The sequence below is a fragment of the Rissa tridactyla genome, chromosome 3 (assembly GCF_028500815.1).
Source record: "Rissa tridactyla isolate bRisTri1 chromosome 3, bRisTri1.patW.cur.20221130, whole genome shotgun sequence".
Classification (NCBI taxonomy): Eukaryota; Metazoa; Chordata; class Aves; order Charadriiformes; family Laridae; genus Rissa; species Rissa tridactyla.
This window is the reverse complement of record NC_071468.1, coordinates 29,843,792-29,869,300: the sequence shown is the minus strand read 5'-3', so window position 1 is coordinate 29,869,300 and position 25,509 is coordinate 29,843,792. Positions and strand designations below refer to the sequence as shown.

The 25,509-nt window shown below is 40.5% G+C and overlaps 1 long non-coding RNA gene across 4 annotated transcripts in view; it reads left to right on the top strand.

Annotated features, from left to right (window-relative positions):
• LOC128907747 (uncharacterized) overlaps positions 1-25,281 on the top strand; it is a 28,192-nt gene extending 2,911 nt beyond the window's left edge. For 3 of the 4 annotated variants that reach the window (XR_008465718.1, XR_008465719.1, XR_008465717.1), the window contains 5 exons: positions 67-107; positions 586-677; positions 1,616-1,743; positions 16,823-17,036; positions 19,200-25,281. This is a non-coding gene — a long non-coding RNA (uncharacterized LOC128907747). The remainder of the gene's footprint in view (positions 1-66; positions 108-585; positions 678-1,615; positions 1,744-16,822; positions 17,037-19,199) is intronic. The other variant, XR_008465720.1, reaches the window with a different exon arrangement.
• The last annotated feature ends 228 nt before the right edge of the window (positions 25,282-25,509 follow it).

Genomic DNA, 25,509 nt, shown 5'->3' with positions numbered 1-25,509 from the left:
AAAGTGTGTCCTATTACCCAGGGAGGCACATGTCTGGGTGAGAACCAAGCGTTTTTCTCCCTCCAGGTCTACTGAATTGCTTTCATGGAGCTGAACTTCGAGAGGAGGTACAGTGACCCACCTGCAGTGGCCAGGGGAGCCCAGTGCTGCCCACCCTGGGGGTGGTGGGGACAGTCAGGGTGGGCTCCTGCCACTTGCCCAGCGCTGGAGGCACAGCCCAGCCCAGCACCAGAGAAGAGTCCTGCCAGGTTTCCAGTGGTTGATGTGGGGAACGGGGCAGCTCATTCCTCCCGCAGAATATCCACAGGGGGAAGGTGCTTCCTAAGATAAAAATTCAATGAGTGCATACCGAGTTTCTGATGCTATTTAATTTTAGCTGCTATCCTAACTGGCGAGTCTCCTGCTAATTCCCATGGTATTCCCAATGCCATCTTCTGCAAATTACCCTGTGTGAACTTCTCTGCCTGTGCCCTTTTGACTTTAATGGGATGCTGCGCAGGGAGAAAGGTCATGCTTCACAGAGCAGTCGCAAGCCGGGGCGCAAGGGACAGCTCACAAGTGTGATTTTTTTTTTTCTTTCTTTAGTTGCAGAGGAGGCAGGAGGTGGTCACTGTGGAGCCCACGTGATGGACTGAATGTGATGTATCATTGTGCACCAAATGAGTGGGGGGAAAAAGGTAACTTCTCTCTAATGCCAGACAGAAACATAACGTTAATTAAAGACAGCATCTTTCTCATTTGTTTTCACCCTCCATAAAATGGGAATAAGATATCCACCGTATTATTGGTGATATAAAGGTTATTTCCCTAATATTTGCAAAGAGCTTTCTGACCCTCAATTAGAAAGATTTGGAGATGCTGGTGTTGTCTTACTTCAACTTTGTGTTTGTAAGCCCTAGTACTTTTTCTTTTTTCTGGTATTATCCCGGACACAAACAGTATGTCAAGGAAAAGAACTGTGAAGCTTTGAGCTGTTGTCAAGACCTTCAAGGCCCAAACTGACAAATCAGTGGGTTTAATATATTTCCTTAAGATATATATTTTTATTTTGATATACAGATGCCATTAAGTCACTCCTTCTGCAATAAACAGCTGGCTGTCCTTGAAGTACAACCCACGTAGACCACCGTGGGAGCGGACCACCCCACCACCTCTACATCCAGCTCCCTCCAGCCTCTAATTGCGGGGGGTGAGAAGGGTTTCCCCGTCTCTGGTCTTGCTTTGGGCCCCTGGGTGGCTCTAGAGAGGAATGTGGCTTCAGGCACAGGTTCAATGCCTTTTCTCCACCAAAGGACCAAACCTCAACTCCAAGCCCCTTTACAAAGAGGAGCCTGTATTTTCATTCATAGTATATTGCTGGGAAATCATCTCTGAAGTAAAGGACTTTGTGAGAAACACATGGTCAGACAAGATCAGGAGCACAAGCCAGATACGCTGTGCAGTGGGGCCAAGGGTCAGGGTTTGAAGGTGGCCTCTTATTAGCTCACTTGGGGGATAAGATACTTGCATATTTTTAAAGATCTGTCTCCAAATGCTTTACCAGTACTTCTGAACCCTTTCCATACTCTGAGACATTTTGCAATAAAGAGGAATTTGTAATCTTCCTTCCTACCAGCCGTGACCAAAAGGGGAGTCCGTTGGAGCCCCGGTGGGGTGACTGCTGTTTCATGTGAATTACAGCATCGGATACCTGCTTGCCACAGGACACTGTAGGAGGAGAATCTTCACAGCCAACTTGGGAATGTAAGGACTTTCACATTTTCTGTTGTTGCTTTGGAATCTGTATTTGTTTGTCAGTATTTTGCGGTGATATCATTTTAACTTGACCATGGAACTGAGTCCTTTCCCAAAATACTGGTGACAATATTAGCTGGTAGATGATTGTTGGGGGTATTGTCGCAGGATCAATCACCAGATTTTATCAAATGTTAGAAAAAATTAAGTCGGGAGTGATTACTTTGCCTAGGTTGTTTTGTCTTCTTAGCAGCCTGTTTTCCTTTGATTCACTTTTCATACTGAAGTTCCTCTTTCCTGCGCAAATCCTTCATTTGGGTTGTTTAAAGCATTTCACTTATTTGTTTTTTCCCTGTACATTAGTTCAGGAAACACTGCAGTTCTTGATAGACTGTTTTTTCTGTCTCCGGAGGTTTCCTTTGAAAATCAGGAGGAAAATAATCTCCTGCCTTCCTGGTATATTCTGAAAGTACCGACTTTTGAGAGATTACTTAGGATATGCTTTTTATTAATAGGATCAGGAGAGGCAGCTTCCTAATGATTAAAATTTGTGGTTTTATCTGAAAGTATTGTTCTCACTAAAATCTCTCTAATAGCATGCTAAATTATAAAAACATTAATTAGATCATTAGATAAATGGACATTAATCCTTCAGCTATGTGTAATGCACCCTTTGATGTACCCTGCTTAGGAGCTTTAGGTCTGTCCAGCATTTCCTTTTCCCCAAGTATATTATTTTTTCAATAATTAATGCAAGTATTTTGCTGTGTTTCTTCAGTGTTACTGTAGGAGAATAAGGTTCTAGTTGAGTGGAAGTCACTAAAAGAGCCAGTTTCCAGGGCATGAAACCCTTTCATTTAAAGGGGCAAAGGTCGACTCAACAAGAAGTTGAGTCATGCCAAAAGCAGGACAAGTGTGTCCCCCGGGAGAGAGCGAGCGAGAGTGAGTGGGAGAATGTCGCAGGGAGGAATTCCCTGCCTTGGGAAGGTGTGTCGGTCTGGAGCGGGTTGTGGGTAGTGATGGATCGCCAGAGCATACTCGGTTTTCTTAATCAATGCTAATCTTTGGCAAATGTGGAAATAGTTGTTAAATCATCTTATAGCGATAAAGCAGTTCATATCCAGCTTCTGGACTTTCTAGTGCGTGTTCTCTAATTAAAACCAGGCAAATTTGTAATGCTAGTTGCAACAACATATCATTACTGTATTTTTTTCAGATGTCTCCAATCAATAGCAATACTGGAGGCCACACAGATTTCAGTGTGTGTACTTTGCAATCATTCATATTTTTTGTTGGTTTGCAGTATTAAAGAAAGAACATGTGCAGTGCTTAGCACAGACTTAATAAATGATCTGGAGAGAAAGAGGAAGGGTGAAATTAATGGGATTTGTTTTTATAAAAACTTTTGAGGGATTTCTGTTTGTTCACTTGGTGCTACTTTGCCTTCAACCTGTCAGCATTATCCGAACGAAAGTGCATAAGCGTGCATGCATGCGTGTGTGTGTAGGTATACATGTGATCAGGAGAAAAGGAACAAGAAGATGACAGTACTTCATTGGGCTGCATCCTCCAAAGTGCGTGCATTAAAAAAGAAAAAACTATCTCAGAGATTTCACCCACTTTTTTTCTAATGAATACAGCACCGTTAAGTACTTTATGAATTGAAAAAGCAGAAAACTCCATAGTACTATGTATGATTTTTATGATCTTTACAGCGCATTAGCACTTAATATGGGTTAATGTACTTGATTTTGCAAAGCTGAACAACAAAAACCTCCATGCAATGTTGGCTGTGGCAATATGGCTCTTACAAAGGTGTTACGAAGGCTTTAAAAAGTGCTGACTGCAGACTGCAAATGTGATTGATGGTTGTGGGTGCAAGACGCATATTTGCAGATAACATGAGTAGCTGATTATATGTTCTCCTTTCCTACTGAGTGCAGGCTGCTTCCCTGGGACGTACTCCTTTTGCCTGCTTGAGAGGTTTCTCTTGAGGAAAGACCTCTAGGATAGCCCAGAAAACTGGATCAGAGCTTGGTGACAGGAAAATGCTGATAGATAATCTTAGACCATGACTTTAAGATTTTACAGTACCCTGAGACATTTTACACCACAACCAAGTGTTTGGAGGTTTATTTCATTTTCATTAATCACCCAAAAGAGTGAATGCCCATTCCGCAGTTTACACAACCAGACCTATACTGCCTTGGTCTGGGTGTTGGTCCGAAAACACCACAGAAACAGACTTTCTCATGACATTTTTTTGTTATAACCCATTCTGCCTCAAGTTTTCTCATCCCACAACCAGCCATCAACCAGCCAGTCAGTTGTTACTAAAACAAAAAACTCCTCTTTTAGTCCAAACACCAACAGTATCTCCTGGTAACATTCAGCAGACTTCGAGCTGTAACCTGCCAGTGCATTCCTGTTGTGTAATGCATTCACACATTCCCAGCAGATTTTAATTTACTCTGGCAATGCCTCGACTAATTCACACACAGCACATTGTAATGCAAATGGAATGGTTAAAATAGATCACACGTCTCTCTTCCATCTCAATTTCGGTCTAATGTATCATTGCAGCTTATTCTGTAAACTGTTGAAGCCATCTTCATTCAACTGTAAACTAAAGAGACTAGATGTCTATCAGACGAAACCAAAACAGTTCTTGATTAATCACAACCTCTTGACCTAATGAGTGATAGCTGTGTTAAAAATGTTGTCATTATCTAAATGGAGTACCCAAACGTCCTGCAGATCCTAAGCAAATTGACTCTCTTCTATTTATAAACAACACTGGAAGATGAACTCCTGGGTTTATACTGGAAAAGGGACATAATTCATTTTTATCCAACATACCTGCTTTTAGTGATATTACCCACACACGTGGGTTTTAGAAAATCTTAACAACTGAAGTGGTTTATATGCTTTTAAGACTAATTTTGAGGTTTATGTGTACATTCATCACACTGGAGTTGGGTGCTCAATATCTACCTAAAATGCATAGTATTAATAGTACATGTTAAAGTTCCTTCTTAGGCTTTCTGTTAGATGCTAAACATCATTAGCACTAGATATGGAATTCTGCCTTTCTAGGGTTTGTATAAATGTTATTTGCTGTGCTGAGGGCATTTTTCCAGCATGTAAAATGCGCATCTCTCTGTGTGCACGACAAAGTGATGAATCTTTGAAAAGCCAGTTTTATAGCTACATATTGCCAGTTTTTTGATTAATAATCTGGTCACATGCAAGTAAAGATGCTGTTATAGGAAAAAAAATCAAATTATGTACAGATTTTTTTTACTGTTGCTTTTAATATATTGGCTGTTTCTTTCTACATGTTGTTCCAATGAAGCCTTGAGAGAGAAGAGGCCTGGATTGCACATGTCCCTAATGATTTACAATTCTTCTTTTCCAACAGATGCCTATTTGTTATGTTATGATATTACTTTTAATTCCTAGCAGGTATAGTACTTCTTATTCCTATTTAAAAAAAAAAAATTAAAAAAAAGAAAATAGTGTGTACCTAGTTCTTGTGCCCACCCTGTGGCTGCCATGACTTGTTGCACCAGCCCTGGGGGTAATCCTGCTGTACAGCCCGGACTTGGGATCAGCTTCTTTGGGAAAGATTCTCTGAAGCACGGGCTACAGCACCCTCCATCCCACCAGCAGGACTGTGCAGCCCAGAGTCAGCAGGAGCACCAGGATTTAAAGACTGTCTCTCACCTGGCAGTGGGATTAGAGATTAACACTTCACCAGAAGCCCGTCCACAGCCTGCAGAAGACTTCCCTATTTCTCCCTGATACTTTTCTTCTGAAGATGCCCAAGGGCTGCATTAGCTTTTTTTGCCAAGGCGTGCACTCAGGCTGCCTGTTGAGGCAAATATCCACAATGACCCCATAATCCTTCTTCCAGTTGTTGTTTTGCGGGATAAAATCTCTCATCCTCTAAGAAAAGACTGTATTCCTCAGTCTCCCATTTAATACCTGGCATTTAGATGTATGAAAACGCATCCTGTCAGATCATGACCATTTAATCAAATGATCCAGGTCACCCTGCAACAGTAGTCTTTCCTTTTCAGTACTTTTTGCCTCACAGATCTCTAAATCCTGTGCAGATTTTACCAGCACGGATTCTATGACACTGTTCGGACCTTTCCTATAAATACCAAATAATGCTGAACCAAGAGCTAGTCCCACTGGAATCTCACTGGGAACATTGTCTGATATTTCCTTATTATCATCCACACTTCAGAGATATCCGCAATCCTGTTTTTAATTAATGTAACCTGTGCTTTTTAATCCTAATCTCATGTGACACTAAATCAAATGCCTTGGAGAAGTCGAAGTGTACTATAACAGTGCAGTTGTCTTTTGTAAGTAGAAGTAATTTTATGAAGAAAGGAAAAAGAAATAACTTCTTCTGATGGGTCCACATTTCCATGAGACTATAATAAATAATGCTGTCTTTAATTCTTTATTGAACCACAGTGGACCATTCCACTCTTTCTTTAATGATAACTCATCTAAAATTCCTCAGGCCTAAAAGCATCTGTCTGCAGTTGCTCTAATATTTAAATTGTTCTAATATTGAATATTTCCAGTCTTCTGGACTCCTGAAATACTTGCCGCTTCCAAGTTCTTTAGGTGGTTATAAGGAATTTAGTTAGTGCTTCCTGGCTGGTGGTGTACCAGGAAGTTTGACCGAATGATCTGAAAGTCCCTTCCGACCATAATTTCTATGAAATCTTTGAAGCTGACTTTGGCAATCTTACAAAGGAAATCTGTAAGGAATGATGAACCGTTCTTGACCAAGACTTTTCACTGCGGTTGTGCCTGCAGCATGAGGAAGCAAAACTTTGTTCCACTAGGATTTTACCTTCACCATAGAAATTTCTTGTGGCCAAATCTATTCTTTATAACCTTCCATAGCATCACTAGAATTACAAGGCAATAGTGGATTTTCTGCAATTCGTTATACTAGCCTTCACAGACAAAATTAAGTTGCACAGAAAATTAGTTTCTTGAAGTACATTGTTTTGTGCTATCAGCATAATAATGTGCTTAGACTGATCATACTCTAACGGTGTTAGTTTTGTATTACAGTATTGTTCCCTTACGTTTACCATTGCAACATACTAATTAGCAACAAAAAAGAGAGGCAACTACTTGTTCATAAATTAAATTAATTGCTCCTACTTTTTTTGTTATTTATATCATAATATATAGACTACCAATATAATAATATTATATATGTTATATGTTACATAATGTATGTCTTATGATAATATATATGCAAATATATGGAATATATATATTATACCCATATAACACATAATGTATTAGATCTATTAGCTCCTCTAAGGCTATATTGATGTATGCTGACTATATAATGTGTGTGAAGCTTGAAGAAATTTTCCTGACCAAGCTTTGATCAGTTAGGTAAGGCAAGGGCAGAAGCGTCTGCATGGACTTTGCAAGAGTACCGAGTTCTCTGCAGGATTGTTCAGCTACTGGTGCACATACTGGTATGAATGCAGTAGTGCTTAGCTTATACAGGACAAGCTGTTGCAGTATAGAAGTGTGAGGCTGTTTCGCCAGGGTCCATTGTCAGGGGCGGGGGACTGCTTATCCGCACTGGCTTAGCCAACCCTTATGGCCCGATGCTCTCATGAGCTGCGCTTGCCTCCAGGAAAGGTCCTCCTGAAACTCAGCTCAAGTTCTAATGTTTCAGGCTAATAGATGGGCTGACATCTGGTCCCCATTTTTACATTCTGCTGTTAACCAAGCCGACAGAAAGCTCCCTGGATCAGTGGATTTCATGTTGAATCCGTAGTAGTTAATTTCTATAGGTGCCATGGGCATGTTTAGATGATCACACCTCACATGGCGTACTGTGTGTAGTATTGAATACACCTATCACAGTGTACTGAAAAATATGTTGCTTTGCATTGTTTTGCTGAATCCACATGTACACTGAGTTAACCAGTCCAAGATGAAGGAGTATTAATACTGTGTTGCAGAAAAAGAAAAATTCCCCACATAATGTAAAAACTTGACTTACTGGGAGTACACAGAGTATATTGCCAAGAGAGCTGTAAAGCAACTCCAGCTGAGTCCCAAAGCACCAATCTCTGCTCAGGCCCTGTCTCTGGCAGCACAGGTGGGTCAGCAGCTCAAAGCAGGCTCCACGGAGTCCCTCACTGACAAGTAATAACCCAGAGTCACCCAAAAACTCTGCAGAGTCCAGCGCTGAGATACCCCGGCACTCTGTGTGACTCCAATGGGCTAGGTAAATGAAAGTGACCACGGCCTGCTTTGCTCACTGTCCTCGGGAGGAAACAGCCTGGCTTGGCTTGAACCCAAGCTCCCCTGCTCCCTGCCACGCAAGCCATGTTTCCCCAGAGGGGCCTTATCTCCAGAAAACACCTCCCACCAAAACACTCCCCTGTAACAAGCCTGGGCATTGACTGGGCACTGGCCCAAAAAGACTGGAAAGATCCTATGCTATTAGAGCATGCTTATAATTAAACACATGGACCATTTTGGGAAAATGATTGAGCCCTAAATCTAATAGATCAGCTGTAAGATCTAACCAGGCTTATTAGCCCTATCTCACAGTTGGCCATATTGGACTTGCGTTGATGCTAAAGTTAATCTGGTTTCTGCACTGTACTCCCCGAGTCTCCATGCTGAAGGAGCCCTGGTTATCTCACACGTTGCACCGGACTTAAGTTAGCTCTTTGAGAAGCCCATTCAGGATATGAAGTGCTTGGAAATGTCTGAATCTGCATGGATTTTTCAGGAGTTGTCTTTGATCCAGCAGGGCCAGTGGTGGGTTAAATGAACATGGTCACATGCTGAATATGTTCAGAAATGTAGAAAGCATCGTGTTCTCCAGGCCACTGGGATCCAGGAGTGTTGTGTGGAAGGCTTGATGGCTTCTGCGCAAAGTTGTCTTGAGACTCTTCAGTCTACGTGAAAGAGCCTACGTTGCTGGGGCATCTGTGCTGGGCTGTTCCCTGGTGGATGGCTTTCCCACACATAAGTTAGCTCCATGCAGAACCATCTCTGGAGGTCCTCCACACCTGATGCAGTTAATCTGCAGCCTAGACAAATCTCTGAAAAATAATCAAGAGTCAATCACACTCTGATTCTTTGGAGCTGATGTTTAATCAGTGCAAGAATATAAGACAATATCACTCCCACTTGTCCATGTATAAATCTGGAGGAAATCCACTTCTTTAAGTGGTATTAGAAGGCAGCTTACATTCTCTTCACAGAAGGAGAGTTGGGAGAGTAGATCCTCTAAACATTTAGCTTCACTTTAGCTCCATGATTTGTCTGATGGAAATAACAGTTCAGGTGCAGACAGTGGGGTGGAGGGAAATCATGTTCTCTATTACCTACACATCTCTAATTTCAAGCTCCAATTTTTGGAAGTAAAATAATTTGCCCCCCACATGGTATCTGTCTCTGGAACTTATTATCTGCTTTGTTAAGTTCAGATGGCATTCAGATAAGGATAATTTAATTAGACATCTTAGTAATCATACATGCATACTTACTGCCACAGCAGGGGGTGGCTTCTTCAAAACAAAACCCTTCACATATTACTTAGGACAGCATGTTTTCCCTGAAAGATTTCACATTGTGTGCATGTATGCGTATATCACCTCCTTTTTTCTCAAGAGTTCATATCACATGGTGGTTTTTTCCCCTTTGAAGATTCTCATGTTGTTTGGGAATATCCCTACCTAGAAAAGCTTCCTGTGCTTAGGAGGTGTTCCTTTGAGAAAATGCTCATTTTACACTGATGCTCCACTTTGAAGAGAGAGATAACATCACAGGGGGGGTGCCTCCAAACTAAATTTTCTCAAGCCTGGGAGGACATTTCCCTGAGCTTGCGAGGCACACATGCAGATATTTCTTTGGGAATCTGCCCATTGCAGAGGTGTCCTCACTCACTTTGCATTGCTTTGCAGTTTACAGTGTCATCATATTTTCCATCTGAAAATCCAGTGAGAAGAACATGTTCACAATAGTTCCATTAGGAATAGCTTGAGAAAGTGTTTAGTGGGAGTGGTCCAAAAGTAAGTGGGAAATGGGTTTATGCCTTGTGCTGCTGCTTAGTATTTTCCCTGTTGTCATATTTGCAGATCTGGTTCAAGCTCTGTCTGGCAATTAGAATCAAGCTGATGTCCAGTAGACGAACTAATGAAAACAAACGAAAATTTGCATTGCTTAGTTCTGCTGAACCTCGGGGAGATTAAAAACTTTAAAATGAAAGTGAAATCCAGCTTCTGCAAATAGCCCATACTTTGGAAAACAGCCAAAATAAAACCTTTCTTTAAACTTTCCTTACATTTTGAGTGCTCAAAATCTGTATTGGAATTTGAAGCTGCAGTCAATATCTGGGTGAAAGAGCAAACGTGTTGCACTGTAAACTTCATAAAAAATGTTGTATAAACTTGAAACAACTTATTCAGGAGAAAATGGCTTGCAAAAGAAGCACAAGTGAAAATATTTAGGTTTGGCTGAAGTAGCTATGAACTTGATCATTATATGTATGCCATGCAAGTAAATAGCTTGTGGGTGGGTCTAAAGCCAATGTGAACCTTTATGTGGAAAATACTGCCTATGTGGGTATGGAAAATAGCCCACTTAAACTATAATTATACTGAATATGTGCAAATAAAACCTGAATAAAACACCCATGTAGAAAGTACATGTCTTTTATATTTCTCTGGGTATGTTCTATGTTATTCTCATGGTTTTAGGACAGACAGGATTATACTGTATTCATATTAATAGCTTGGAAGTAAACAGTATACAAAGAAGTAAAATATCTTCTTAAAATACACATACAAAATAAGAGTGGAAGAAAAAAAGCTGTGCAAGTGAAGGTAGATCAGATCTAACAGACTGTTACAACTTGTTGATTTGCTTTGCTAAGTAGGTTTGGCTGGAATTACTGACTCCTTTTCTAAAAATGTCAGCAAGATATTGTTTGAAACAGAGACACTGGCGCATTGGGAAATCTGTTCACTTCACTTACGACTGGTTTGGGGATGGCATTACAACCTGTTGATTAAGCTTCTCTGCAGTAGCCAGTTGGGGTGAGGGGGCTGAACTCAAGAAATGCTGGAATTGGGGGGGTTTCATCTTCAATCCTCCCTTCTCGTATCCCTCCTGCTCCTAGCGCTCCCACAGCGGGATGAGAAAAAACCTGGTGGAGTACTCTCTGTACTGGCTCTGCTTTGGTTGTAGCATCTCCTGTGCTGTGGAAATGCACGTCTGTGATCTTATAGCAATTTCTGGCTGTGACACCCAGTGGCTCGACTAGATGGTGCAAACTCGTTCTGTTAGCTTTGGTAATGTGGGATCAGGCCCTTACCTGTGGTTCAAGGTTGACTCTGAGTTGTGCTAGGATTTGCACGAGCTTTACAGAGAACAGAAAAACGGTGTAACGAGTTTGGTGCAAACTCGATGGGTTATGGGTCAGACCTCTCAGCCGTACTGCTGGGCTGCGCCTTTCCGAGTGATACAAGTCTCACATGCAGCATGAGCAGTGTTAACCAGCTGCTACTACACGGCAAGTATGGAAACCAGGGATGGGAAACCTCCCTGAAGTAACTAGTTTTACAACATTGCTTCCATTTTACTATTACTTTTTGGTGTTGCACTACCTTCTGAAGGTACAGCTGTTAAGCATGCAGGAGAAGAAGTTAGTACTTGCAGGACTCAGCCCATATGATTTTAAAGAAACAATATTCTCATGTCCACTGCAGCACAATCCTGTCAGTCCACAGCTTCATCCTTGTTCTGCAACAAAGCAAAGGTGTTATCTTCCACGTGAATGATAAAAATAAGACACACAATGTATCCAAGCAATTATAATAGTGCCAAATAGTGGCATGACCAAGCAGGAGGCAAGCTGTGAATGAATAATATCTTATGAAATGGACTACTTGGCCGACTAATAAAGAGACCCTAGAGCTGTTAGCGCCCATAATGGCACTGGTTTTATGGTACTCGAGGTATTGCAGAAATAGCCTTGTATATGTGCTATTCCTTTCTCAGAAAAATATTGTAGTTCATTCAATTATTAGTTCCCCATTTCAGTCAGTGGAATATTCGCTCTCACCTTCCTCAGAGTTTTTGGAGGGTGCTGACGTATCGTTGCCTGCTCTCTGCTGCCTGTGAGGACATCTTTACTGGAACCATGTTTTGCTTTTATTGCTTCCAGAATATTTTATTTCCTATCTTCATCTGCAACTTTTAAAAACACTTAGCGCTACATGGTACCTGGGGACTGATAGTACAGACTTTTCACACTAATATCCATTTGTTGCGTTTGCTTTTTGCACCAGTCCTGAGAAGTTCTTTCTCACAGATTCAAGAGGATTTAGGCTCTTGTCTACTGCCTGATGCAATAACCACACTTGCTGGTTGGACATGCTGAGCTTTTGTGCAGACACTGCAGATAGAGTGGCTCCCATGTGTTTGGGAGATGCACACTCCATGCTAAGGAAATGGTAGTTTACGAAGTGAGAACCAGTGGGCAGATTTAGGGAAGATGTTTGCATCAGGGCCCATGTCACTCACACTACATCACTGGATAAAGTTAGATATCTTCCTTTTTGAAAAAGATGCCATGTGTCATTGTTGTTTAGGAAAAAAAAACACAACAATTTGAAGAGTTTACCTAGAGTGAATTTCACATTGAAATCTTTAAAATCTAGGTATCTTCTTCAGACATGCATATGGCAAATTGCCTTTGACTGAACTGACAAAGGGGTGACTGGGGCAAATATTCTGGCCTGTCCTATTCAGTAGGCAAAGCTACGTTATCCTAATGCTCATTTCAGACCTTAAATTTTGATAGTGTGCTTAAATTTATCACAAAGCAACATGAAAGTTTGCTAATGTGCTTGCATTTATCAAAGAGCAACATGTGGGATCAGTCAGAAGCTTAAAGGGGAAGAATTAACAGGTGAATTCAGGAAAGTAGTAGCTCATAGGAAGAATGAAAAAATCTCGTAATGAGGATGACTGTGACAAAACAGAAACCAGCGAGATATGTGTAGGAGGTTGGAAGTGTGATGCAGACAGCTTTCACGTTGGGTTTGTAAATGGAGGATAGAAATGTTAGTCTTGCCCGGAGGAGATTGAATGTTCCTTTTTCCCTCAAAACACAGGAAGCAAGTGCTTAGGAGAAAAAGAAAGAATTGTGGTTGTAAAGAAAGTGATTAGGCAAGCACCGGGCACTGAATTCAGCATGGAAGACTCCACTCAACTCTTTGAAGTTATACAGAGGGTAACAGCAGCGAATCAAACCCAAGCAGAGGCAGCCTTGTCAATATTGCAGTTTAACGTTCTTGTGTGGTTGCTACTGGCTCCAGATGGCAATTAGATATTGGAGCAGCGTAACAGGGCTTCTGCTTGTCCCACAGAAACCAACTGAAGGATTTTAATGGGAAATTGTATTTCTACTGAAGTAAGTATGAATTCTGGCAGTTAGAGCAACAGACGCATATTCTTTGCTAGTGTAAATTGGCAACACTGATGGAGCTACAGCAATTCACACCAGCTGAGATTCTGACCTGTTATGGTAGATTTATACAATAACCACCTCCTTGTGCCAAAGATTTCAGTATTTCAGAGGTGGTAATATTGTTGGCTGATCCATGGACAAGGAAAACGAGGAAGAGAAACTACGACTTTCAACAAAAAAAATTGTCCCAAAGGTCATTTCTTGGGAGCAAAGGGAACTTGCTTTCAAAAGAAAATCAAAGGCATGGGCCAAAAAAAGGACCTCTTCATGTAACTTTCTGACTTGCTTTTGGTCTTTCTTCAAAGGCAAAAAAGTTAATGTAAAAGCTGATACCTTCTTTTCTGGTTTGTTCTGGCTTTTCTGCCACACCCTTCATTAGCAGGATCAGATCGCTATCCAGTAGCACATTAAAGCAATGTATCACATGTGGTTCTTTCCCTCTTTCTCTCCCTAGGAAGAAGTTGTGCACAGATTGGCGTAAAAAAACTTTTTTGATGTTTTATTATGTGTTTAGTAGAGAAGTAAGGTTGGGGGAGCCGTTTTTGTACTTGGAAGAGAAGTTAAAGAGGTTATGTGGGATTTTCTGGTGTAACAAGCATTCCTTAAAGTCTTAGACTGGTTTCCAAAAGATCTGTCCCCCACCAATAGCTTAATTCTTCTGTAGCTTCTTTTTGACACTGTCAACAACCTAAAAAAAGACAAAGATCCAAATATAGACTAATCTGTTCAAGATGCATGAGCTCAGAAGGAAGTCATCAGGAAAATGGACAGCTTTACAATGAGCGCTCTAGAAGCTGGATCCTGCCAGTTTCATTTGCAGAAAGGTGGTGGTCCCATAGGGAGTATCTCCACTGAAACCGGTGGCAGCAGTTAGGTAGGTAATAAATCCACAAAACAACTTGTGGACATTCTTGCCACTGTTGGTACATAAGTCCTCAACACCCATGAAACTGTAGATGACTATATTTCCAAAATGAAACTTCCAACATGAAAGTCTAACCCAGAATGATCCAAGTCATGATGGCACTAAGCAGTCTGACACCCATCCCATCCTTCAGCCTCATCAGTATTTACTGACGTTGCTATTCTGACCTGAAGGATACTTTCAAATAGGCATCTGAATGCATTCATACTGAACTATATCATCATTTCACACATGAAATAGTAGACTGAGAAATCAAATCCTTTCTCAAGTGCTTTGAACCTGTGGGTTGTGTTCTCAAATACCAGGCAAGAAGGCAGTCTCAGATTCAAAGTCTCATTCCACTGACTTTTTCACTTTGCCACAAGAAACATTAATTAATCTATACACAGGGGCAGTGAAAAGGCAGCTGTCACTTATTGGGTAGGGTACTTTTCAATGTGGGAAGAGTATCTTAACTAAGGAGGAGCTCTGATCCAGGTCTCCTCACCTTTCTCAACGAGTGACTCAGACACCAGATTATAGAGTCATGTCATCTCTCTTCCTCAATCATTGATATTTAATATTTTAAATAAATTGGAGCAGCCTTCTCCAGAAGAAATTACAATATCCCACCTACATACACCTTACAGATTGTACCAAGGGCAGTCTACTGGAAGTAAGGCTCATTTTAGAGAGAGACGTAATAATCTATACCTCCTATACTTCAGGAAACGGTTTAAACTGCAAAAAATAGAGGCTCTGTTTCTATCATTTCATCCAGCTGCATACCGGGAGCGAGGACCATTATGATCACATCCCAGCAGGGGAGGTTCAGGACTGAGCATCTTCACCTGAGATGGAAGTCTGGATGCCACACATGGCCTTGGCAGAGGCTTCAGATGGCCATCAGGCCGTTCCCTACTCAAGAGGGTAGCTTTTGTGAAATCTGTATAAGCACCTGGCTCTACACAGGCACTGCTGAAGAGTTTCAGCCCCATTTTCCTAGATAACAACATGCCTAGACACATGATCATATCGAACTGGGATAAAAGTTCCAAACTAGTATCTTCTCCCAGTGACAGCATTATCTGATAGGCTCTGTTGCACAAACAACAAAAGACATTTTTAAACAAGCAAAATCTATCTCATGCCACTGAGATGCACTCCCACTTTCAGTTTTTCAGCATCCTGTGGCCACAAGTTCCGCAGGTTAACTGTTTGTTGTGCGCTTTTTTTTAAAACATAGTGGAAATATTTCTGTTTTCCCAGTTCTTGTCTTCCAAGGTTGAGAAGAAGGACCTTGAATTTAATGCTCACACTGACTGTGTGAGCTCCCCACCACCCCAGCAATGCATAGTATTCAGGATTCAAGGTTTAGGCTTTTTTTATAGATTTGTATACAGCATTTTCTACTTTCTTTTTCTGTTCCTTTCTTGATGATGTCTAACATTATGCTTGTTTTTCTACAGCTGCTTAGCACTGAGCTGACATTTTCCTTGAACTACCCACAGGAACTACCAGATCTCTTTTTGAGTGGTAATAGCTAATCTAGAGCTCATAATTGAGTGTGTGCAATTAGGGTTCCTCGCCCCATGAATATTACTTTGTCTTTCATAAGTACTGCTATTACACCACGATCATCTATCAACCCTACAAAGTCTCTGGCAGAATTTCTGCATCGAGCGCTAATGCGGTTGAAAAAAGATTTTATTACTACTTTTTTATGCCTTTAGTGTGTTGTTTCTTACAATCTTTTTGGCCGACTTTATTATGAGTTACTATTTGACTTGCTAAAGTTTATGTTCTTTTCTATTTTCCTCATTGCTCCACATGAGCTCCACCATTCGAGGATTTCTTTTTACCCCAATTAGCTGCCCTTAGTATATTATATAGTCATGTTGCATTTTTTGTGTGGTCCTATAAGGTTTGGTTTCTGAGGGTTTTTTTGGATACGTAATGTGCGATTACCCTGAGACTTTAATAGTCTATATAAACATGGGATCTGCAAATTTTTATTCTTTTGGTTGCTCCTTTTAAATTCCATTTTAACAAGATTTCTCATTTTTATGTACTTCCCCCTTCTGAAATTACAATTTTGGCTGTTTGCTCCTGTAGGAATGTTGATCTCAAGTGCTTTATGGTCACCCTTAAAGCGATCCTTCATTTCGAAGGAGGCCCCATATATTGTTTAGGCCTAAATAAAAAATTGCTTTTCCCCCCACAGATTAACCTGCTAGTTGCTGCAGAAAGCAGTCGTTCATGGCAACTAAAGCTTTAGTCTTCTGCCACAGACATAGCTGAATATTTGTCCTATAGCGATGTCTGAAGTGTTTATGAAGGGCTTTCTGAAGAGGTGGTGTGCAGTAAGGGTCTCCAAAGCAATAGGGAGAGTCCTGCTTGATGTTTAAGGCTTTCCTTTGTGCATTTCCCACTTTTTCACAAGGCTGATGCAGTGGTAAATATCGCTTCCCTATCGTATGCGCTGTCACCTCCCCTCTCACTTGATTTCCCTAAAATCAACCATGGTTGAATTAACAACACTCTTAGTTTTATGAGTCTCAGAAACCAGAAGATAGCTCAAGAGCTTTGGTTTCAAGTTGTCTGGTTAGTGTTGTGTGACTTGCTAGTTCTCTGTTGGGACCTTCACCTTCGATGGATGGATGGATGGATAGATGGATGGATGGACAGACAGACGGACGGACTGACGGACGGATGGACAACACACAGCATGTTTCACCAAAAGTGAGAAGTTTCTGCACCCCACCAAACCCTACCTATGAATTAATCCAGACTATTCTCAAATCTCCAGGACTTCAGAGGAGAGCCTGTGAAGTGCTTCAGGTAAAGAACAGTGTTTCTTTACTACCTTAAATAGATTGACTTTTCCCGAAAAACATTTTAATCAAAATCAAAAGAAGAGTGAGTTGTTTTTTCTCTTATGCCATTTTCATCCCAAATTTATGACTGTAATTTCTGGGGGGAAGAATGTCTGTATTGCATGATGTTGAGCAGACATCAGGCAAATCAGTCTAAACAAAAGCACGGTGATGACATATTATTTCTTTTACTTATTTGTGCTAACAGCAGTTATTCATTTTAGACCTATGCAGACAATATGCATGTTATTGGAGTTTTCTTTACTGTAGGTGCTTTATTTGATGCACACAACTATTAAATTTGCAAACTGCTTAGAAACTACTGCCAAATAGCAATCAAGCAGTTGCAAGAACATGGCATAGCCAATTGGGCATTTGCAACAAAAAGAATGAATGTCTTCTCTGTTTGGGTATATGCTTAAACTGTGAGGATACCAGCTCTGTGCAAACTCTGCTGCTTTTTGTTTGCAGTTTTCAAAAAGGCTCAGAAAATGAGCCTTGAAGTTTGTTGCCCAGGGGCTGTAAAGAGTTGGCCTGGTTTATCCGATGGCTCTCCATACCAGCCTTTGATCTTTCAATATGTAAACTCTGCTACTGCCACCCTGCAGAGTCCTGTGGAAATGTTCCTTGTAGCGTTACGAATTATTGAGGGACAGGGACAAGGAAGAACGAGGGAAAAGGCAGTTGCTCTGAAGGGGTGGGTGCTACCACCTCTGCGGTTTTCTGTCACAGTGGCAGAAAAATGCCATTTACCTTCTCTCGACCAGCAGAGCGAGGCATGGACTGAATTCCCAGGCCGTGAAGACTTGTCCCAAAATCGCAGAGATTTCTGAAAAGGGACTACATACTTAACATCCTTGGTAGGACTGCAGACGACGTGCGCTTCCTCTGCCAGTTGTCACTAACTCAGTACAAGTGCTGGCTGAAGCCTGGGAAAATTATCTGGGCACAAGCTGTGGTAATGAAATATTGAAGGCGATTTATGTGTCTTGATGGTTCGTATTTTGCACAGTTCTCTGGTACTGTCCTCTAGATTTAAAGATAGTCACTGGACTATTATTTTTCACTTTATTAACAATAATTTCAAACCTCTGACAACTTCCAGAGATAAAATAGGTCAGTGTGATACAGCAGGACACAGGTCAGATTCTGGTTTGGTGTAGGCAGACTCATCCAGGCTGTTCATGGAGCTTCTTGGCTTTCTGTCTAAATTAACGTGCAGTATCTGTTCTCCTCAGTTTATTCTGCTGGTGTCATCTTAGAGGCAGGAATGACTGTGAGGGGTGACACACTGCCCAGACAAGGGTTTACTTCAATTTACATCCTTGTGAGAGGAGAGGGTGGGATTGAAAGTGGAAAAGGTGCTGATGAAGACTAGGAGTTTGATGTCCCTTATTGTACCCCTGTATCACCAGCGGTTTAGAACTGTGAGCTCATGGCTGGAGACTGCATTATTAGTAGTGACTTCTGGCTCTTGGGCTGAAAAGGTTATCCTGCCTTGAAGCAGGCTTGCAGATCTTTCTTTTCAAAATTGGAGCTTATCAATAGTACTGTCAATACCAAGAGGTCCCAAAGAACTGTGGCTTCCAGCATCAGCATCATTTGGAAACTGGCGGATGGGCTTATTTTGGATTCATGGACTCATTTCTCTTGATTTGCTTGTCTAGAGAAGTTGAGAGACCTAAACCGTGCCAAAGGTACAGAGAACTATCTGAAAACTATCAAAAAAATAACACATAATAAGTAGAGAAACATTTTCTACTATACCATGTTCTTTGGAACTAACCATGATAATAAAACAAAAAATTTCTGTAGCTTGCAGTTTTAAATGTATTTATTATTTGGAATTAATACTATCCTGTGCTATTAAATGGCTATATCAAGGCGTGTGAAGGTTAAAATTAATCACAAATGGACTGTGATTTAACAACTGAATGAGTCATAACAATCAAATTTTATTATTTTGTCATTTTAAAACACAAATTGGGCTTATTATAATTAAAATGCTAATAATTTTCCATAGTTATGTGCCCAAGTATGGGTATTAATTAAATCGTAATTGTTTCCTTCTGAGTTAGGATTTTATTAAGAGTGATACTTACGTCTGATGCCTGCTCTAATTTTTCAGTCATGGTCTTCAGAGTTCAAAAGGAAATAGGAAAGCGCCAATAGAAAAACTGAACAGTGAAGCGACTTGCCTGTGACTTTACTGCAGGTCCGTGCTGACTCTCAGGTCGGCATCCAACTCTCACATCCTCCTTGCTGCTTTTGTGAATGGCTTAAAAGGAAACTAATCATTGGACTCAGAGGTTCAGTTTCATGGGTCCCAGTGAGGAGGTCTGAACAATAAAGGGGTTTTTGTTATGCAGGAAGCCAGTGGCAGCAGTCGGAAGACAGCCTGAGCACCCCGAAATGCTGAGTCCCATGCTGGGTGAGTAATACATGAGCAGAGCAGCAGCACAGATATATGACTGAAGCTCTTGCATTCTCTTTATAAAAATAGAGCATACTTTCCAGCAACTTTTACACATCCTTCAGTGGGACACTCAAGGACTCTGAGAACTGGATGAGCTCAGCAGCCACAGTGGAGACACCCACGAAAGTGGGCAGAAGAACAGGCCTGGGGCCATATAGTTGTCATCCTCTGCATCAGCTTAAGATCTGCGGCACCTCGAGCCCGGTGTGGGAGTGCAGCAGTTAAAGCCTTTGCTGAGCCAAGAACCGCGTGGGTTGCACCAGAAGACCAAACTGTCATCTGCCAGTGGTGCAGCGTCTCTGGCTTAGATACACTCAGTTGCAAAAATTAGCAACATTAAAGCTGTTTTACTTTGGAAGACTATTAATGAAGAAAAAAGTGCCAATAATGTCCCACAGCTGTAGAGAAGAGAGGTGGGAGAATTGAGATTTAGGTCAGTAAAATAAACACTGTTACCATGACAGACTAATCTCATCCAAGTAACTCTGCTCGGTCTTTTTCCTGGCTATTTGTAACCATGAGGAAAAATGCCAATAGTTCTGTCTCACGGAGTTTGCAAACCACCTCCCTTCAGAATTCCCTCAAAAGGGGAAGAGAGGACATCCCCTCACCTTACTTGAGTAACAGGTTTTTTTCTGACGATATTCTTTTCTTCAGTGGAAATAAATACGGGTTCAGGTGCCTCCCTGAAGGCAGGGTGTTGCTCCCTGTGAAGCTCCCAGGGAGTCAGGAACAAGGAGCAATCACAATGGCATGGAGAGCATGAGCATCAGAAGAGCAGAGCTGGGTCCTTAGAGATATGTGTAGAAATCTGTAGCACCTAAGGGGAGCGAAGCATCCTCAGCTTCTGATTCACCCTTTGCAGGATTAGTCTTATAATATTTTTAATGGATATCCATTCTATTGCAATGTATAGGAGTGCAGTGACCCTTAAATGTCAGCATCTAACATTACATTAATTCACTCTTAATGAAACTAAAGAGGGCTCAGAGAGTTTGTGACCAAAGGCCGTTGACTAGAATTGCACCTTTCATTAACTGACTTTGGAGAGATGAAATAAAATGAACTTTCTGAAATATTTTGATATTGGATACGCTGATTTTGCAAGCAGCAAATCCCTCTGGTTCAGACCCCAAATAAGGGCTTCTGATGATTAGGATATAAAATGAACTGTGAAATCCTATATGCCTAATATCCCTTCCTAATGCAAATCAAATTTGCTGCCCTGCCAAGTAGTTTGATCCTACACAACACAGAAGCAAGGTAGTCTGCAAGTAAAAGCTCACATTTAAAAGGTGAAACATTAGTGGTTATACAGAATGGCCTTTCAATGCTGGACACCCATGTATAAAGGTGAATAGATAAAAAATTAAAACTTAGAATTGTTCTCACTGTTTTCAAAGGGCAAAAGGAAAATACATCAATGACCAGGATGTGCCAGAAAATAGGACTGACTGACACCTTTCCTTTTCAGACTGACTTTTAGGTACAAGCCCTGGCTAAACTGGGTTTGAAAGTCCAAATCTTGGGACATATCATGAAAATCTACCACCACATTGTGCCAGGTGGTCTGTAACCTGAAAGGACTCCTGGAGTTTAAAATATCTCTTTGTTTCTAGAGATATTCAAGTGCTGCCTGTGGCATTTGAACACTATGGGTCACTGGGGCAGTAACTTACACAATTCTTGTTGACCCTATGTATGTTTAGGAAGGGGAGACGCAGTCCTACAGTTCTGCTTTACTCCTCAGTTACCTGCAGGAAAATAAAAAAAACACAATATGATATGAAACCCCCATTGAGCGTGTTTGTTAGCACATAAAAAATAGCTAACTAAAATAAAAACCCTCCTGACCACTTTCTAGGACATGGACATAAACTGTTACAAAGCACACAATATCTTAAATCCATAACCACTGAAGCAACACCTTTGCTGAAGATCAGATAGAGTCAGAGAGGACTTTTGTGTCTAATATTAAAGGAGGGACTGTTCATGTTTGTAGACTGGAGAAACTGTACAAGAACAGTTTATCCATGTAAAAATATAACCCACAGATCACTGCCAAGGACAGCAAGACCTATTTTGATCTGGTACGTAAGTCCTGGTAACATATGCGAAGAGTAGCTTGGTGAAGGTGTAAGTTACATATCCAATTTTTTGTAATTAAAAACTGCCTGAAGTTTGATGCAAAGTAGAGCATAATTTAGCCACGAAAACATTGTGTTAGTGACTAGTTATGATAACCAGACAGGGACTGCTAATGAAATAGGCAAAGAAAATAACAAACACCAGCAAGACATACAATTTTAAAAACTTTTACAAAATCAAATGTACATTAATAGGAATTAATTATTGTAAAATTATTTAAAGTATTGGGAAAAATTTCAATGTGTGTTACTAACTTTTGTCAATGGCCTCACTTGCTTGATATAGCACAAGACAGGGTTTCAGCAGGGCACAGGCATTCCCATTTCCACTGTACTCCTTCATGGGCAAATGTTTTCTTTCTTCAGATGTTCAGACAAACACCTCTAGAACAAGTGCTTGCCATCAGTAAGCTGCCTCTCGTCCTTGTTTCCCAATTGTTCGCTTGCATTAACGAGAGCAAAAAGGATATACAAAAATGCCTTCTCGCGTTGCTATTTCTGTGTAAGTATTGGGGAAAGATGCCATGAGAGTGCCCTCCTAAATGGACATTCAGTTGCCGCTTTACAAGAACAAAGGAAGTTTTTTGAGTGACTCCTTGCATCATCTCTGTGCCTAACTGCACATTGTGTTTGCTTATATTGATTTTCCTTGTCTTTGTTGGTTTGGTTGGAGGTTTTTTACAAAGGAGAAGTATGAGAAAATGTATGGATGGACTGCATGTCTCAACCTACGTACATCTACATAGCACCGTTGTGGTGAGCTGGGCTGATGCTTTGGCACAAAGGGCATAACCTCATGGACTCCTCTTTCGCCTACTCAGTCCAGCATCAGTTGAATCCCAGTCTCCATGACCACTTTCCAGTTTGAGGGCAAAGAAAAAAAGAAAACAGGTGTAGGACAAGACAAGGGATTCCATGGACCCTCACTGTGCTCAGCGCACTCATCTGACCTCTCTCTCACGTGTCAGGAGAAATAACTGTGCAAGGTGTCTACGGAACTTATTGAAAATGGGTTGGTTGTATTTTGGTGAATAAATTGTTGTCTTTTTCCTAAATTAGTGCCATTGTAACAAAACGCCATGGACCTAAGGCTACAGCATGTACTCTGCTTTACACTTGCTGAGCAGAAGAAATAAGAAAATAGCAGTCTGTAAATACATTTCTTCACCTTTTTGTTTTGTGAGTTGTTTATAAGCCTGCCATATTTTCTTCAGTACTCCGGTGAAATTATCATCCAAATAATTTATAGTCTGTAGGTTGTTAGCAAGCAGTAATCAAAATTTGAAATTGACTGGATAAGCACTATTCTTAGAATCATCCTACTGGTAAAAATGCTTAAAATTAAGAATTTAGGATTTAATCTCTGGTAATATCTTTTAAAATTTACTTAACGTAAGTAGCATCTGTGAGATTTCTTGTCTGAGAGGACAAATGGTTTGAAGAGAACCATAGCAGATGTTTTTAAAGATGTGGACAAATATTCATAGACTTTCTTTTTTTGTTGTTCTTTTTTTTTTTTTTTTTTTTTTTTTTCTGGAGCAATTGACCTGTCCCGCTTTCCTAGATGGTGGTTAACTTTCATTCCTCCCAGAGAAACAACACTGGGAACCCGCTGATTCTCTTTTCACAGTTCTTGGATATGTAATTTCACACATAGAGAAGAAAAATTGTGTGAAATGTTGTAACTGACATTGTCAGTCAGCAGGAAACCTGAAAAGAGATATTGAGATGGAGCTGTGAAAAGTGACAATCGTGGAGCAGTACATTTTCATGTGATAGATAGAGCCGTAGGGCGTAGGTCATTGCAGCTTGCAAGGGGCAATCTTTATGTTACTGATATCCCCAGGGCTGCAAAGGCTGAGTGCCATGCTCAGAGAACTGTCAGGCAATTTGCTAATGCAGCAACCTGAAAACAAGAAGAGGCAGCATAAATATGAGGGCCAAAAGACAACACCAGTATATGTATTATACAGATATACAGCCCCTCTCATTGTTTTTCCTAGTAGCTTATAGTGGGTATTCCTGAAAATCAGGTTTTTCCTACAGACATGTAAAAAGACACAATGAGGTATTATATTCGAAAGTTCTACTACTGAAAACTAACACTGTTGTATGTTAAGCTACTCTTATTTGATCAATAGCACTGCACAAATTTTAAATCCGCATGCTTTCTCAGGTATTTTATGTGCACTAGAAACTAATAGTTAAAAACTGAAATGAATAGAGAGTACCTTCTCCAAAAGTACCTTCTGATTTTAAGAGCAGTCCTCTGAGGCCTTCCTTTCTTTCCCTTGCTGTACTGCAACTTTACAAGTCTCAAAATGGGAGGTACCTTTTCTAAAGCTTCCCTGTTGAACATGTGAGTCTCAAAGTTGGATTAAAAAAATTAAGTAAAATAAAATAAAATAAAAATAATATAAATCATACACTTAATTTAAAAATAAAACTCTACTGAAAGTTGAAATTATTTTACAATATAGTGCTGATTTTTTTTTTTTTAAAATCTTCTTTCCACATTTGAGGATATTGTTGATAAATTCTGTTTTGTCAGCTTTAGGCTAAAGTGCTTTCATTTTTTCCTTTCCAAATTACTTTTCAGCTAGAATATTTTAATTACAGCCTGCAATAGAAAATAATTACACTTTAAATGCACTTTGTCAAACTGAAAACTTTTAGTTAATGTGCTGTTTTCTTAGCATTTTCCTTTACAGAGAATGTAGACATTTTCTGATTTGACATGAAGCTAAATTTGGAAACCTCAGAAGCATTCGGGGAATGAAATCAATTGTCCTCCAGCCAGTTTTACTGTCCAGGCTAGTCTGGGCCATTTCCACAGATGGTGATGCCAAGAGGTTCTTCGGCCTTTTGCCCTGAAACTGATGTTTCTATATGGCACTTCAGCCTGTAACCTGTGTTGTTCCTGGCATTGCCCACTTCAATTTCTCCTGCACTCAATCAGTGTATTAGTATAGAATTAAGATAATACGAATAATTGCTCCTTTTTTAATAACATTTCGTGTGTTTATGAACAACCATACACATAAGGGCTATTTTCCAAATCATTTCTCATTTTTGTTGTTCTCTTCTGAGTTCTCCAATTAGTATGTATTTCTTTTTTTAATGTGGTGCTCACAACAGCATGCAGTGCTCCAACTGAGGCTTATCAAGTGAAGTAGAGCAGAATAATTACCTCATTTCTTTCACGCGTGACATTCTTATTAATGTGACTCAATGCAGAGCATTTGCCTTGTTTTGCCACAGTGTTGCATTGTTGATTCATATTCAAATAATTAGTCACCGTAAATCCACACGCTGCTCGGTAAATCCATGTGCTAGCACGGGCTATCCCTCAGCTGCCAACGGAAGCAGACGGGAGCTGTGATCAGGGTGTTGGGCACTGTACAAAAAAAAGAGGTATGCATTGCCTCTTCCTAACCAGACTGCCGACTTCTGTACTTGTATGTGATTACTGTTTTTTCAGAAGATTTACAGTATTTTAAATATATCCCAATTGTGAGTGATTTCAGACTGGTGTCTCCGGAGTATAATACCTCATCACTTGTCACGTCTCTCTTCCAAAAATGAATATTTGCCCTTCCCTTCCGCATACATAGTGTCCAGAAGATGTAAGAAGAAGCACTAGAATAATGGAAACTGTGCTTGTCCAAAGACAAATATTAATGGAGCCATTGTAATAATAATAATTAAAAAATATCAATTTCTATTGTCATTCGAGTAGTGCCCTGGAGCCCTAATCAAGGCCATGAGCTGTGCCAATGCAAAAAACATGAATGCAAGGACTGTAGTAATATTGG